The sequence below is a fragment of the Nycticebus coucang genome, chromosome 10 (genome assembly GCF_027406575.1).
Source record: "Nycticebus coucang isolate mNycCou1 chromosome 10, mNycCou1.pri, whole genome shotgun sequence".
Lineage (NCBI taxonomy): Eukaryota > Metazoa > Chordata > Mammalia > Primates > Lorisidae > Nycticebus > Nycticebus coucang.
In genome coordinates, this window is record NC_069789.1 from 27,229,660 (window position 1) to 27,246,984 (window position 17,325).

Genomic DNA, 17,325 nt, shown 5'->3' on the forward strand with positions numbered 1-17,325 from the left:
TCTTACTTTTGTCCTTTCATCTTTTCTCCTACACAGCCCCCTACTGCACATCAGTGGCAGGCAGTATCCATCTAATGGGGGTGATGAGGCAGCTGGCACCCATCTCTAGGCCAAACCGGCTTTTCAGGGCAGGGAGGCAGCTGGCTCGAGTTTGAGTCTCTGTCTCAAAATAAATAAAATAAATAAAATAAAATAATAGAAAATAAAAATGTGAAGTAGATTGCAGCTCTGTCCTGGGGTCATGTGATTGTATTTTAGGAAAGGCTCCCCACCTCCATTTGTCTTTCTGTCAGTCTCTTGACTATGTCACAGGTCTATGTGGAGGCGGGTTTGGTGCACGATTTGTGTGGTCTGGTCGACCCCTTATTCCCTGACAGCTACGGTGGTGGGAATTGCGGGTGGGTGTCTTCGTGGGACGCCTTAGAGGGACCTTCTGGACTCTGAAAGGAGGGGATGCAGAGGGTGGCCCGGGTGTTGTTGAGGCGACCTTGGGTGGCCGGCACTGGCTGTGGTTGGGCTCTCTCTGGTGGCCGCTTTCCAAGGGTATGCTCATCCTCTGAAGCTCCAGTGCGACAGGCAAAGGAAAGGACAGTCACTGATGTGAGCAAGGCTGGTTTCGCCAAGGCGTGCAGCCTTCTGCTGCGCCACCTGGTTTGTGGTGGGGGTGGGGGGACGGTGGCGCTACAGCCAGTGAGTCAGAACTTGGGCCAGCTGGGCTGATGTGGGAGGACTTTTAGGTCTCAGCCAGCCAGCCAGGCGCCTCGGAGGGCTGTGCGGCTGTGGCGGCCTGGCCAAACCACGGTGACCAACCCGACGTGGTGCCGGTGAATGGCAGAGGGTGTCCGATGACCGGTCTGCCATCCCTCGCTTGTCCCCGTGCTCAGCCTCGAATTGACCACGGACTTTTCCCGAGTCCCGCTCGGGAGACAGGGGCCTGGCCTGTGGCTGGGGGAGACACAGTCGTCCCCAGTTATTTCTCGAGTCCCACTCTGGAGGCACGGACCGGACTGTGGTGACACTGGTGGCCTGGGAGGGAGCCCTCGGCCTGCCCGCCGTCTCTTCTGTGTCCCAGTGGTCAGGGGCACCTTCTCAGATTTTCTTTTTTTTCCAAGTCCCCAGGTGGGATCAGGGACCTGATGAGTATAAGAAGCACAGCAGTTATTATAATGAATCTAACCAATGTTCAGCAACTGGCGATAGCAAAATCTTCCAATGTAGTACATGTTTGAAAGTTTTTAAAAACTTGTTAAATCTAAATAGACAGAAGATGAGACATACTGTAGAGAAATGTTGTAGTCAATGTTAGATAAACTCCCAAATATTTCATCTTCTTTGGCACTACTGTGAATGGAATAGAGTCCTTGGGTGTTTTTTCAGCTTGACTATTGTTGGTATATATAAAGGCTACCGATTTATGGATGTTGATTTTATAACCTGAGATGCTGCTATATTCCTTGATTACTTCTAAGAGTTTTATAGTAGAATCCCTGGTGTTTTCCAGATATACAATGATATCATCTGCAAAGAGCGAAAGTTTGATCTCTTCTGACCCTATATGGATACCCTTGATTGCCTTTTCTTCCCGAATTGCCATGGCTAAAACTTCCATTACAATGTTAAACAGCAGTGGAGACAATAGGCAACCTTGCCTGGTTCCTGATCTGAGTGGAAATAATTTCAATTTAACTCCATTCAATACGATATTGGCTGTGGGTTTGCTATAGATGGCCTTTATCAGTTTAAGAAATGTCCCTTCTATACCCATTTTCGTAAGTGTTCTGATCATGAAGCGATGCTGGATATTATCAAAAGCTTTTTCTGCATCAATTGAGAGAATCATATGGTCTTTGTTTTTTAATTTGTTTATGTGCTGAGTTATATTTATAGATTTACGTATATTGAACCAGCCTTGAGACCTTGGGATAAAACCAACTTGGTGATGTATAATTTGTTTGATGTGTTCCTGGATTCTGTTTGTTAGGATCTCGTTGAATATTTTTGCATCTATATTCCACTAGTGATATTGGTCTATAATTTTCTTTTCTTGTTGGGTCTTTTCCTGGTTTGGGGATCAGGGTGATGCTTGTTTCACAGAATGCATTGGATAGTATTCCTTCTTTTTCTATATTTTGGAACAGGTTGAGTAATAAAGGTACTAGTTCCTCTTTAAATGTTTGGTAGAATTCTGACATGAAGCCTTGTGGTCCTGGGCTTTTCTTTTTAGGGAGATTTTGTATGGTTGATGCTATTTCAGAACTTGATATAGGCCTGTTCAACATTTCCACTTGATTCTGGCTAAGTCTTGGAAGGTGACGTGCTTCCAAATATTGGTCAATTTCCTTCAGATTTTCATATTTCTGAGAATAAAGTTTCTTGTAATATTCATTGAGGATTTTTTGAATTTCTGAGGAGTTTGTTGTTATTTCATATTTGTCATTTATTATTGATGAAATTAGAGATTTTACTATTTTTTTTCCTGGTTAGGTTAGCCAAAGGTTTATCTATTTTATTGACCTTTTCAAAAAACCAACTTTTTGATCTGTTGTATAATTCTTTTGTTTTCAATTTCATTTAATTCTGCTCTAATTTTGGTTATTTTTTTTCTTCTAGTGGGTTTGGGGTTGGAATGTTCTTTCTTTTCCAGTTGATTGAGATGTCCCATTAAATTGTTAACTTCCACTCTTTCCATTCACTTGAGGAAGGCTTGCAGTGCCATAAATTTCCCTCTTAGGACTGCCTTTGCAGTATCCCAGAGGTTCTGATAATTTGTGTCTTCATTGTCATTTTGTTCCAAAAATTTGATAATTTCCTTTTTAATCTCATCTGTGTCCCAGCTATCATTCAGCATAAGGTTATTTAACTTCTGTGTTTTTGTATGAGTATGCAGATTCCTGTTGTTACTGAGTTCAACTTTTATTCCATGGTGGTCTGAGAAGATGCAAGGAATAATTTCTATTCCTTTAAATTTACTGGGGTTGGACTTGTGACCTGAGATGTAATCGATTTTGGAGTATGTTACATGGGCTGATGAGAAGTATGTATATTCAGTTTTTGGGGGATGAAATTTTCTGTAGATGTCTGTTAAATCCAAATGTTGGATGGTTAGGTTTAAATCTAAAAGTTCTTTGCTCAGCTTGTTATTGGAGGATCTATCCAACACTACCAAAGGAGTGTTAAAATATCTGACTATTATGGAGCTGGAGGAAATCAAGTTGCTCATGTCAGAGTTTCTCTGATATATTGAGATGCATTCTGGTTAGGTGTATAAATATTAATAATTGAAATCTCATCATATTGAGTAGTACCCTTAACAAAAATGAAGTGACCATTCTTATCCTTCCTTACTTTTGTTGGTTTAAAGTCTATTGTATCTGCAAATAGAATTGCAATACCTGCTTTTTTCTGATTTTCATTTGCCTGAAATATGGATGACCATCCTTTGACCCTGAGTCTATATTTATCTTTTAAGGTAAGAGGAGAGTTTTTGCCTGAGTTTTTGTATCCAGTCAGCCAACCTGTGCCTCTATAGAGGATAGTTTAAGCCATTTACATTAATGGAGAATATTGATAAGCCTGGTAAAATTTTGGGTATCAAGTTTTTCAAAAGTCCAGTGGACATTTTTAATCCTTTTGCCACTGTGGAAGTTGGAATTTGATCAAAAGTTTCTGAGTGAGTTTACTTTTGTTGTAGATGATTCGGCTGGTCATTATGAAGGATAGGTCTGAGAATATCCTTAAGAACTGGTTTGGTTATGGCAAATTTCTTCAACATGTGAATGTCATTAAACTATTTAATTTCTCCATCATAAGTGAAACTCAGTTTCACAGGATACAGGATCCTGGGTTGAAAGTTATTTTGATTTACATGATTAAAAGTCAATGACCACCCTCTTCTGGCTTGGAAGTTTCAGCAGAGAGATGTACAGTCATTCTAATATTCTTCCCTTTGTAGGTTATGGTTTTCTTACATCTGGCTGCTTTCAGAATTTTCTCCTACTTTAGTGAAGTTAATTATGATGTGCCTGGGGGATATGTTATTGGGGTTGACTCGTGCTGGGGTTCTGAAACTGTCTGCTATCTGAATTGCAGAATCTTTTGGCATGTCTGGAAAATTCTCTTTCATAATGTCATGGAGAAGAGCCTCTGTGCCTTGCGAAGCCACTTCATCCCTTTCAGGGATTCCAATGAGGTGGAGATTAGCCTTCTTCAAATTATCCCAGAGCTCTCTGTGAGAATGATTTGTTTTTGCTCTCCATTTCTCTTCCTCTTTGAGAGTTTTGGAGCATTCAAAGGCTTTGTCTTCAGTGTCAGAAATCCTTTCTTTTGCTTGCTCCATTCTGTTACTGAAGGATTCTACTGAATTTTTCAGATCTTTGAGGGTTGCAAATTCTTGCTTCAATGTATCAAAATCTTTTGTGCTTTTGTCTTTAAATTCGTTGAATTTTTGAGATAACTTGTGAATTACTCCTCCAATTTCTAATTCCAGCTATTGAATTGCTCCTCAAATTTCTAATTCCAAATTTTCCTCCATTTTATTTATCTTGTTTGCAATCCAAATTCTGAATTTGATTTCTGACATCTCAGCCATCTGTTTATGAATGGAATCTTCAGTTATGTCTGCCATATCTTTCCTTGGGGGTGCGGATTGATCTACTCTGGTTATTCATGTTACCAGAGTTTTCCTGCTGATTATGCCCCATGATTATTTTGCACTGTTTGACTAGATGCGTGGATAAAAAAAGTTGTGTTGGGGGCTCCAGGAGTAGTGATTAACCAGTCCTTTGCCCAAAAGCTGGGACTGGTGTCTGTGCCTTTTCCCCTGGAGCTTTTCCAAGGACTCATACAGTGCTATGGTCTGAGAAACTGGGGCCCTGCTTGGTGTGGGGGGGCTAAGTGGCTCTGTCTTGTTTTCAGCTGGTCTCTGTCTGAGCCTAGTGAATAAGTTACTCTGTGTTGAAGTCTCAGCTGTGGAGAAATACCAGCAATTAAGTCACCCTGCCCCTCCACAGGCAACAATTGGAAAAGGAAAATCAAACCTTCCTATAATCACACACCCAGGGTACCACTTGGATAGTCCTCGGGTGATTGGCCCAGTTCAAGAGGTCCAAATCAATTGTCTCAGTCAGCACCTGTCTCAGATGGGAGAGTTTAAAAGGTCTCTGGCAACTAGATCGCAGGGGTCTGCTGATAAGTCAAATATCACTTAGTCTGGTGCTCCATCAGGTCAGGAGGACCCACTCAGCAAATAGATTAGTCTGGGAAGGTTGATGCCTCCTTCCCCACCTTGCACCTCTTTCACACCCCTTCACTGAAAACCCCACAGGGCTGTGACCCACTTGCCTCCAATGAGCAGATTCTCCAGTGGTTTGGACCTGCCTGAATCACAAGGAAATCTGTGTCTACTCAGCCAGGCCTCTGCTCTCTGCCACTATCTGGCGGGGGGGAGGGGTGAGGCCTGACAACCTTGGGTGCTTGATGGAGGTTGGGGCTGTTCATTCAGTTCCAGCCCCACCTCTGATTGATGTGCATTTCCAGTCCCTGCACTGCACCCAGGCCGGTATGCCTCAGGCAAACCCCATACTCCCGGGGGCTGCGTTTCCATCCCAGATGTTTTCCACTGGTGGTTGCCACCCAAGAAGATGCCTGTCCTCCTCTGATTGCCCAGAGAGATGGGGGTGTGACTCCAGAGTATCCAGGGGTGAGCCCTATTGATGCCAAAGATGGCTGCAATGGCTGCTGCTCTGCGCCTTGGTGCACCGCTGCCCCTTGTGTCATTCCCTCTCAGCTGACCGTCCTCTCCTCACTCCTGTGCTGCAGAATCAGCACTGACCAGCAGCAGTCCAGGCTCTGTCCATACCTCTTGAGAAAACACCCAAGAATCTGGACTCCTGGGGGACAGGCCTCCAGACCTCAGTGAGAGTGGAGGGGAGCGTTGGGAGCTCAGAATTGCAGGTAAGGAATATATACAGATTTATACAGTTTCATGCCTGGCAGGAGAGCACCATGGCACCCTAGTAGGGAAAGTAGGTCCAATTTTTAGAGGTTCTCTCCAGTGGAGTATACTGGGAGGACTTTTGAACTCTGCTTGTTTGTTTATGGGGTACTCTGAGCTGTTCTCATCAGGGACGGGACTCCCATCTGCTTGGTGATGGATTTTGTATCTTTTGTTTATATCTTGGGGTCGCAGCTTGCCTCAGCAGGGTTGATATGCATTCTTCAAACTTCTCTCTTGGCACAGTTCTAATATGCCTGGTTACTTGCTAAATTTCTGTCCTTTAAGTCTCCTTCTGGACGGGAGCCTCTGTGGAAAGCTGGCTTCAGTCAGCCATCTTGACTCTGTCCCCCATCCATTTGTTTTTTTTTTTTTTTTTTTTTGCAGTTTTGGCCAGGACTGGGTTTGAACCCACCACCTCAGGCATATGGGGCTGGCGCCCCTCTCTTTTGAGCTACAGGCACTGCCCCACCTTTTATTTTATTTATTTATTTATTTTTTGCCAAAGCTGAAGTTTCATTTTGAATGATCAGATCTTTTCACACTAATTGAGGCATGTTGCATTTGGTCCTTGCAGTCATAAATTTAACTCATTCATGATGGCAAAGATGTCAACCAAGTAAGCTATTTCCTGTAGTTCACTTTTATCGCTGAAAAGTGCTTCAAACTGCGATCTTGCTTTCTGATTAAAAAACATTTTGAGTTCATCACAAAGCTCAAAAACACATTTTAGAACTTTTCATCTTGACAACCATCTCATTTCAGTGTGAAATAGCAGAGCATTGTTTGGTGCATCAAACTCATTGCAAAAACAGTCGACTGTTTAAAGTGCTCACCTTTATAAAATTGACAGAACTTATAACGCTTTTCATTACTTCTTGAAACTCTTGTGGCAGCGTCTTCATTGCTAATATTTGCCAATGAATCATAAAGTGAGTTCCAATGACTTTTGGTGACTCATTCAGTACCAAACATTGAAATCCAAATTGACATCCTAGCATAGCCAGAGCACCATCTGTGCAAACAACACAAACCTTTTCCCAAGAGATCTTATGCTTTTTCAGAAATGAACCAACTGTGTCAAATACATCACATGCAGTAGTTGTCATTTCAAGAGGTTTGCAAAAAAGAAACTCATCTTTAAATTTGCCATCATCACGTAAACTAGTAACTGTGAACAGTTTGCAATGTCCATAGATTCATCAAGCTGAATACTAAATATTGGAAGTGGAGCAGATTTAATTTCCTGGATTACCTGATCAAGAATATCAGCAGACATGTCATCTATTCTTCTGCCGACAGTGTTGTTAGATAAGGAAATTGCACTCAATTTCATAAAAAATTCTTCTCTGATCAAAACTTGAACAATGTCTTTGGCCACTGGCAACAATAAATCCTCAGCAGTGGTGTGAGGTTTCATAGCTGTGGTGATTCTGAGTGCCACCAAATATGAAGCTTCAATGGCTGCTATGTTTTGTGGTACTTGCCACCAGTGTCAAGTCTGGCTTGAATCCATCAGCTTTGCTTCTAAAATAGTTGGTATCCTTGCCGGCAATGCTAGGATGCTTGCTATCAAAATGGCATTTTAGTTTGTTTGGTTTCATAGATTCGGCTGATAGAACTTCACAACAAATAACACATTGTGGTTTCTCAATTCCTGCTATAATTATTGAGGTAAAACCATACTGTAAAAAATCCTCACTATATTTTCTTTTCTTAATGTTCTTCTCTACACAATCCATTGTCATGGGATGGTTTGCTAATGAAAATAATATATGACAATAGCTTTAATAATACAAAAGATGATACATGGCATAGTTCAGTCAATACAGTTCATTAAAGTTTCCTATGATTTACATTGTCTGTGTTGTTGGGGGTTTTTTTTTCCACATAAAATGTTGTTATCACAAAGGGGTAGTCTTCACATCAACTACAGCTGAATATAAAAAGACTGATCAGCATCTAGATTTAAGTTCCCATGGTACAGATATATATATTTTTTGCAATAGTTGATGATTTTACAGTACATGATTTTACATTTACCCAATGATCATAATTGATGAAGTGTCATTTTACCTCCAATATTGCTGCTTTCTTTCTTTCTTTTTTTTTTTTTCAGAGACAGAGTTTTACTTTATGGCCCTCGGTAGAGTGCTGTGGTGTCATAGCTCACAGCAACCTCCAACTCCTGGGCTTAGGCGATTCTCTTGCCTCAGCATCCCAAGTAGCTGGAACTACAGGCACCCACCACAAGGCCCGGCTACTTTTTTGTTGCAGTTTGGACAGGGCTGGGTTTGAACCTACTACCCTTGGTATTTGGGGCCAGCACCCTACCAACTGAGCCACAGGCCACGCCCCAATATTGCTGCTTTCTACCCAGTAGCTGCTCTCTACACATGTGTGACTGGTCTGCATAAGTACATTATAGCGCCAACCCTGTCACATACACCTGTATTTGTATGGGGTGTTATGTGATGGGGTTGCCACAATGATATCATCACGCCACATACTCTGTGTGGGATTATCTGCATGTGGGCGGACCACCTGGAGACAGATAAAGGAGTGGTGTCTTGGTTCCTAAGACCATCAGAAATATGTTTTCTGATGGTCTGAGGCGACCCTTGTGAAGGGGTCATTCGACCCCCAAAGGGGTGGCGACCCACAGGTTAAGAACCATTGCCTAGCAGCTCTGCCAATGGCCTGATTTGTTCTTGCAATGCTGGCCATCCATTTGGGCTCAGTTATGTGGGAAAGGGATCCTCAAACCTTAAATATCCCCTTAGCATAGGTATGACCATTTTAGTGAGGCAGTACTTAAAGAAACTGGGCTGAGAATTGAGCCAAAGTTCAAACTGCAGAACAGTGACCATGAAGCAGGCCTAGAGATTGAACCATAGAACAATGGTTCATATACATCTCCAGTATATTCAATTAGTTACTCCAGTAAGGTGGCAGAGTGTGGACTTTCCACCCTGATAACAGCTTCTCAGCAGGAGATAATCCCTCCTATGGCTACCCCCATCCACATTCTTGCTATATCTATAAGCTTGATAAAGATGCCTGAAACCAGGAGTGGTCTGGGCTGACCTTGGTTCAGACTTCATTTCTATTCTTTCCCCTAATAAACTCCCTTTGTCCTGAGACTGGCCTCCTCTCCTTTCCTATAACCACCACCCCATTTCTATCCTATGCCTAACATCTTTTAATCCATGGCCTATATTAGGGTCATTATTTCAGTGGCTTACTTAATATCCTTATTCTCTATCACCAGGAGCTTCTTTTCTTTCCAAATGGCACCAGGACATGCACAATGATAAAAATATACTTAGAGTCTGCCTAATGTTTATCAGTTTCCTCTGGATAACTGAAGAGCTCTGATTAAGGAATTGGCAACAAACAAAGTCCTTGGTTGCAGTGCGTTTGTGACTGGCACGTATCCAGCTCTTTGCTGTTCATAAAGCTGCTTCTACCAGTAAAGATTCAGACCTGGATCTGTCATATTTATACTGTTAGAACCTTAAATCAGTCATGCTTCAAAGGCTCATTCTCTTCAGCTGGTAACAGGGTGGCAGGACTGAGAATAGACAACAGTCTTTAATAACAACTCACAAGTAGTTGCTACTGCCCAGAGGCAAAGAGGCCAAGAGTTTGAGGTTCCTGTGAGCTGTGACACCACAGCACTCTACTGGAGACAAGAAAGTGAGACTCTGACTCAAAAAAAAAAAAAAAAAAACTTAAGGGTTATGGATGCCCTCTTCTGTAGATGCCATTTAGTTTTTCTCAAGTTATCCATGTCACTGACCAATGGGCTCATGAAAAAAGTGGCCATGGTGGCAGGGATGGAGGATACTCCCAGGCTTAGCAACAGAGACTTTTACTCACCACGTCTGGCCTACCTGTGGCCAGCACAGTGTGCCAATCTGCCAGATTAATACAGAGACTCTAATCTTTTTCCATTCACTGAAATAATCAACCAGCACCAGAGTAGCATACTGATTGGTAGGACTGTTTCCATCATGAATAGAGCAAAACTTTGTTCTTACTGGACTAGACACTTATTCTGAATACAGATTTGCCTACCCTGGATGTAACGCTTCTGCCAAAAGTACCATCCATTGACTTACATAATCCATTTTACACTTGCATCCTATTCCACAAAAATTATTCATGACCAAGGAGCTCAATTTATAGCAAATCAAGTGGGGAAAGGAAACCATACTCATGTAATACACTAGTTTTACTATATAAGGGAGGATACCTGAGAAAATTAAAGTCTACAAAAACAAAGGCTTTTCAGTGAAGCCCACAGACACTCATGCAAAGTCCTTCCCCTGCTAACCCAGCCCTTAAGAATTTGTTAAACTTAGCTTCCTAGGTCCTTGACTCTAACATTTGCTGCTTGCTTCCACTTCTGTAAACCCTGCACATGATTTGATGCCTCCAAAGAGAAATAATATTGTACTTCCTCTGTCTACTTGTGAGTCCAATAAATGGACAAGGGCAGAGTTGATTGGGATCTCGGCCATTTTGGATCTTATTTTAGCTGCTGTGGCTCCGTAGCTAAAATGAAATTCCTTCCTTTATAACTTTTGGTGAGAGTCTATTGCTTTCCATTCACCTGTCCTGCAACACCACCATCCTGAATCAACTATTTTGATAGAATGTTAAAGGGGCTTTTGTACTGCAAGTTGTGTGGCAGTACCTTGCAGGACCCTGGCAAATTTATCCAGAAGCTGTTCTGTTTTGAATCAGAATTCATTATGTAATACTGTTTCTCCCATGCCCAGGACCTATGGATCCAGAAATCTACTTGAGGAATAGGGCTCTGGCACTAGTCTTTGTTAGCTTTATGACCCTTTACAAAATTTTTGCTTCCTAACTCCACAGATTTATACTGTGTTGGCACAGAGGTCTTAGCTTCAAAGTTATAAATGCCTTCATCCAGAGATACAACAATAATTCCATTGAACTGGGAGATAGACATTTTATGCTCTGTAGCCTTTTAATCAACAAACAGAGAAGGGAGGTACAGTGTGGGTTGGGATGATTGACTCTCACAACCATGGGGAAATTAGACTGCTTTTCCACAATAGCGATAAAGAAAAGTATATTTGAAATACATGAGATCCTTTACAGTACCTACTGGTATAACCATGATATATCTTTAATTTTAATGAAAAATAATAACATATTGCAGGGAGAACTACTAATAACCTCCATCTATCAGGAATGAACTGCAACTAGTCACACATTTGTAGATGGTATTTGTAACTGGGTTATAAATACCTACTAATATAAACCTACTAATGGGTTGCCCATTAGTAGGAAGAACTACTAATAACTTGGGCCTGTCAGGAATGAAGTTTTGGGTTACCCATTAGGTAAAGAACCACAACCAGTTGAGGTAGTTGATGAAGTCAAAGAAAATATAATATGAACAGTGGAAGAAGTCAGTTATAAATACCATCTACAAATGTGTGACCAGTTGTAGAAACCAGGAATATAATTTTTCCTTCTTTATTTTAACATGAATGTTTTTGTCGTTATATATGTTAATATATACATATATATACACACCTACATGATACAACTATTCTGTGCAGTATGAAATAATATACATATGAAATACTCTAAACTTTTTGCTAGAAGAAGATTCAAAGTTCTTAGATGATCTTAACTCCATGGTACTCCATCAATTACATGCTATTATTAACAATGTTTAAATAGTATAATATAAAGCTACTATATTTTATGTTTCAGTATGTTGTTTTCTTTTTTTACTTTTTAAGATTTGTGACTGCAATTGTTTATTCACAGCATGTGGAGATTATTCGTTGCTAACAGGAACTAGTAGTGATTTTTAAATATTGATCTTGAATCATGCAACCTTACTGAACTCATTTATTCTAGTGGGATTTTGTGAATTTCCTAGATACTTCTATAGATAGACTATAATTTCTATAGGATCCCAATCCTCTTCTGGGGACCATTAGTTTCTCTTTGTTGCATAATATCCCTGCCTTAATACCTCCAATATAATGTTGAATAAAGTGATAAAAACAGACATTCTTGCCTTGTTTCTAAACTAAGTTTTCCAAGCCAAAAAAAATAATTTTTTTTTTTGAGACAGAGTCTCACTATTTCGCCCTGGGGAGACTGCTGTGGTGGCACAGCTCTCAGCAACCTCAAACTCCTGGGCTTAAGTGATTCTCTTGCCTCAGCTTCCCAAGTAGCTGGGACTACAGGCACCTGTCACAATGCCTGGCTATTTTTGTGTTGCAGTTGTCATTGTTGTTTAGCTGGCCCCGGGCCGGGTTCCAACCTGCCAACCTCAGTGTATTTGGCAGGCGCCCTAATCACTGAGCTACAGGCACCAAGCCAACCCGAGATTTTCATCATTGCATGTAATATCAGCTGTAGGTTTTTCATAGATGCCGTTCAGCAGCCCTAGGATCTTCCCTTCTGTTGCTATTTAGTTTAGGATTTATCATAAATGGGTATGGATTTGTCAAATGTTCTGTGTTCATCAAAATAATAGTTTTTGATATTCTATTACTGTATTAACCAATCTTTGGATATTAAGCTACATTTGCATTTGAGTAAAATCCTGAGTAAAAATGGTCAATAATGTTTTTAATGTTGTTTCAATTAGTTTGTTATAAACTTTGAGGATTTCTGTATCTATATTCATAAGGGATGATGATGTGTAGTTTTATTTTCTTGTAATGATTTTGCCTGGCTTTGTTGTCTGGGAAATACTGTCCTCATAGAGTGAAACTGTAAGTTTCCCTTATTCTATATTTCTAGAAGTGAGCTTAAGAAATCTGCATTAATTTTTAATTAAGTATTTGATAGAGTTTCTCAGTGAATTGGCTTGCATCTGGGCTCTGTATATTGAAAAGTTTCAAATGAATTTAATATTTTAATTTTTGCCTGAGTTTATTATATTAATTTGTAGAGATTGTATAGGGATTTATTTCTAATTTATCGTATTCCACATTTCTAGATTTGAAGGCAGTTGAGATCAAAATTTTAAAAAGTAATATGCAAAAATAAATGTTTTTAGCAAAGTTTCCTGTCTCAGGGTCTCCTGTGGGCAGGAGGAGGCCATTATTGTACTTCTTGTATTTAATTCTTATATTTACTACATGGGATAAATGGCGGCATATAATCTGTAGTAATCTGAAGAATGTTCTAATTGTACTCAAAATAAAAATCCGAGCCATGGGTGGTTCCTATGGCTCAAAGGAGTAAGGTACCAGCCCCATATAATGGAGGTGGCAGATTCAAACCCGGCCGAGGCCAAAAAAAAAAAATATATATATATATGAATATATTTATATATATATATTTTATATATATCTGAGCCTATCTCTCTTCATCAATATTTAGGTGGACAAATATAAATTTGAATAAAAATAGAAAATGACACAGTAAATAAAGAACGGTACAAAGAGATAAAACTCTGACAAAGCAGATTTGTTAATACCTAGATTATACCTTTTTTTTTGACACAACTCCTATGTGTTTATGTATATATATTTAATGATAATAAGTTTGGCATATAGCTCAGAGTGAGGAAATATTTATAATCGTTTGGGTGATTTAAAAGCATCATAGAAATCAACTGTTCTGGTACAAAACTAATTAATGAACACAAAAAGTGTTAAGTAATTTTGTTTAAAAGTTTGATTTGGTAATTAGGTACACACATAAACATCATTTTTGATACTAAACAGAAGATTAAATAATTTTTAAACCCTATAGAAAAGATTTTTATAAGTACTGTGAAATGATATTAGAAACCATCAATTACAGCATAACCCATAAGTAATATGTAAATAACCACATGCACATTTCCTCTAAGATAATTTTAAATAACTACTGGAGAAAATTTAAACCAACATTACTTTAGGAGACTTCAAGTATTATTTTTTTCTTATTTTGAGACAGCCTCAATTTGTCACTCTTGGTAGAGTGCCGTGGCGTGACAGCAACCTCAAACTCAGCTGCCCTAGTAGCTGGGATGATAGGTGCCCACCACAGTGCTCGGCTATATTATTTTGGTTTAGCAGGTCTGGGTGGCTTCCAACCCACCCGTCCCGGAGCATGTGGCTGGTGCCCTAACCAATGAGCTACGGGCACCCCCAGAGTTCAAGTATTGATAAGAAGAAAGCATTTTCACTGGAGCCAAAGAACCTACATTTACATAATTAATTCTATCAATACTGAATTTACGGTACTGAAAAACAGTAAGTCTGGCCGTAATCAGGTCTCTTACATTAAAGTGGAAGATTGCCACTTTATAGTTTATGTTGTGGGCAAAAATGATATTCATAAATACTATTTGGTGAAGACATCTAAAAATACTCAAATGTTATTATTCATAAATTACTTAACAAATTGAATCAGAAAATATGGGCACTTTTGAAGAGCACAAGTAAATTAAAAGAAGAATTCAAAGGAGTAATCAAACCAAGAAGTCAGTTTTTTTTTTTTTCAGAAACTTTATAACCATGTGGACCTCAAGGCTTTGGGGACTGCTCAACTTATCCTTTTTGACTAAACAAGGAAAATTACTAAATAACTTATCCCAAATGTAAATTTTTTCAAATGTGCAAGCCAAATTATTTTCAAACTGTAATTTCTTATGGAGTATGAAGCAAGGTGAGAAGGTCATCTCTAGAGCCCGTATAATACAGACATCAGAGAAATAAAGAGTGCTGAGAGAAATTAGTGCCCATGCTATAATTGGATATGTAGCTAAAAGTCTTTACAAAATAAGGATAACTTTTATTTTTGGAAATAAAAAATAAATAAATAATGTAAAACATTGATAAATTTTATTACCAATAGGAGCTTCCTTATATAGAGAAGTTGTCTGATATGAAATTCAGGGAAGCAAATTAAAAAATAACAAATTTCTTATTTTTTTATGATGAAAATTTATATATTTAGAATGAGCCACCTGGACTTGGTTTAAATGATCCCAATTTTGTTGGCAACATGCAAAGCATCATAATCAGAAGCCAGTGGAACATATGCCTTCTACTCGCCATCATTGCATTTTTTAATAAATGAAACAGGGTTTATTCATCTATTTATATATTGGCCTTGTTGCAAAAGAAGACTAAAAGTGGCTTAAAAGGTGAGTAGAGTAACTTTAAAAAAATATCAAATATATATATTATTTTCCCTAAAAGCTAGCTGCTTCCAACTTGATTTAATACTTTGTATGTTTTCCCTTCATTGCTTCATAAACACATTTGCTTCTCCTTTCTGTAATCACTGTCTGACTGCTGATTATTGCTGTTTTGTCAACTGATGTTTCACCTTCTGTTTCACGAGTTTGAGGGGAATTGTTGAACAGCTCACAACACTGCCCATAGAAGAAGTAATGGTGTAGTTCTTGTTCTACACCAATTAATGTCTCCCATATGTTTTTCATCTCTGAGAGGCATGGATTCTTTACTCAGTGATGACAAGGCAGTTAGATGAGAGCATTCATCCACACACTCCACAGAGCCAGCAGAGGCTTCTCCTTGATGTGTCTCAGGTAATTTTCATTTCTGTTTTTCTCCTCAGAGAATTCAGGTATGCAGTTTTTGTCAACAACCTGCCCTTTCATTTCTTCTAAAGCCTGGCTGAAGTCAGTCATTTCAAAGTGGTGTGCACCAGCACTCTGCTCTGATGAACTGTCCTCCCTGATCTATTCCAAGTCTTCGAATGATCTGTAGCCACCCGACTGGTCCACACAGTTCTGTTCATTTTCATCTTTGGAACTACAAACCTCTGATTTTTCTGACACTTCTCCATCAGAAAATGAAAATTGAGGTGCCTCTTCTGTCTCAGTATCCCTCTCATCTGGGCGCACTGGCTGCAGCAGGTGGTCAACAGCCTGCAGCTCCCTTGTGTAGCCGCTGGCAGAAACCTCCACATCAAGAGAGCCTTCCGTCCTGATATCACTAAAGGTTGGATAAAGCTCACTTTCATAGCTAAAACACTTTATGAAGAAATCTCTAATGCACTTGAAATCTCTGTCAAAATACCCTTCAGCACTGGGATGAGAAGTTGAGATCATCTGTGGGAAATTGATCCATGGTGATACAATCATTTGCATCCAAAATGAGATTGAATTCATTGAAATCTCCGTGAATCAGCCCATGATTCCCAAGTCTTACAATTAGTTCCATAGCTTCATCATATACTGAGGCAGGATCTTCAACATGGTGTATCTGACATAGAGGATAACCATTTATGATCTCCATGACGACTGCGTGGCGATTGTAATCAACTAGCTTTGGAACTGGAAATTTCCTTTTGTATAACACCTTCATATAGGCAAATTCCATCACCGCAGAGAGAGGCGATAAATAAAGCTAAGACACATCATGCCTGTGTTTGTGGTAATCACGCTTGTTTTTCAGATTTCAAAAAAATGTTCTTCCTTTTCTGAGAAGCATTAATGCAAATTGCTGCCCTTCTTCATTTGCAACAATGTAAATATCTGATTCTTTGCCAACACCCATCTGGATTCCAACAGACTCAACTACTTGTCTGGAAGAAAGTGTTTTCAAAGCCATAATCATAGCCTGCATTTGTCAACCGATAGCCCTGGACAGTTTTGGTACGCTCCCAAGCTATGAGTTTATGTTTCACTAATTCTCTTAAAACTATATTACAGCTAGCTATAGAGGAGATCAAACTGCAGGGAACTATCTCATGGTTCTTCATGCCTATTTCAACCATGGTCAGAACCCTGAAGTCATCTTGGCTACAACTTCGCCAGGATGCACCTTCCTGGTGCAACTTGGCCACATTCACCTTCCCCATGGCGGCAGTGGACGGAAGTCCAATTATGAAGTTTTTTAACCGTCAGTTTCCAAATAATTGATGTATAATAAGAGTATAATTTTTATACATGGTAATTAAATTAAACAAATTATCTTCTACTTGAAATGGTAACTGAGAAGAGAAAAATCTACTCCACAGAGAATTATTTTTATTTTATGCCACTTATTTTGTATATTTTGGAGAACATTGTGCTTTTGTTTGAACTGAGTAGCACCAAAGGATCAAATGTGGCATCTTCTGGACATTCGGATGACTGAGCCATATGCCCAAAACAAGGTTGAGGAGAATGAAATAATAAAGCCCACCCACTACATGATCACAAAGCAACTCACTAGCAGCGGGATGGTCTGAGTGGCCCTCTTCTCTGGGGCGGCTTTAGAGGAGAGTCTGGTGCTGTGAAGGTGCTGGGATTGTCTCTGCTCCCTGAGCAGGAGGATCACCACATAAGCACTTGAGAGCAGCATGATTCCAATAAAGGA

The 17,325-nt window shown here is 39.7% G+C and overlaps 1 pseudogene; it reads right to left on the reverse strand.

Moving 5' to 3' along the window:
* Positions 1–377: 377 nt before the first annotated feature.
* On the reverse strand, positions 378–16,825 carry LOC128596368 (serine/threonine-protein kinase RIO2-like; annotated as a pseudogene).
* Between the last annotated feature and the right edge of the window lie 500 nt (positions 16,826–17,325).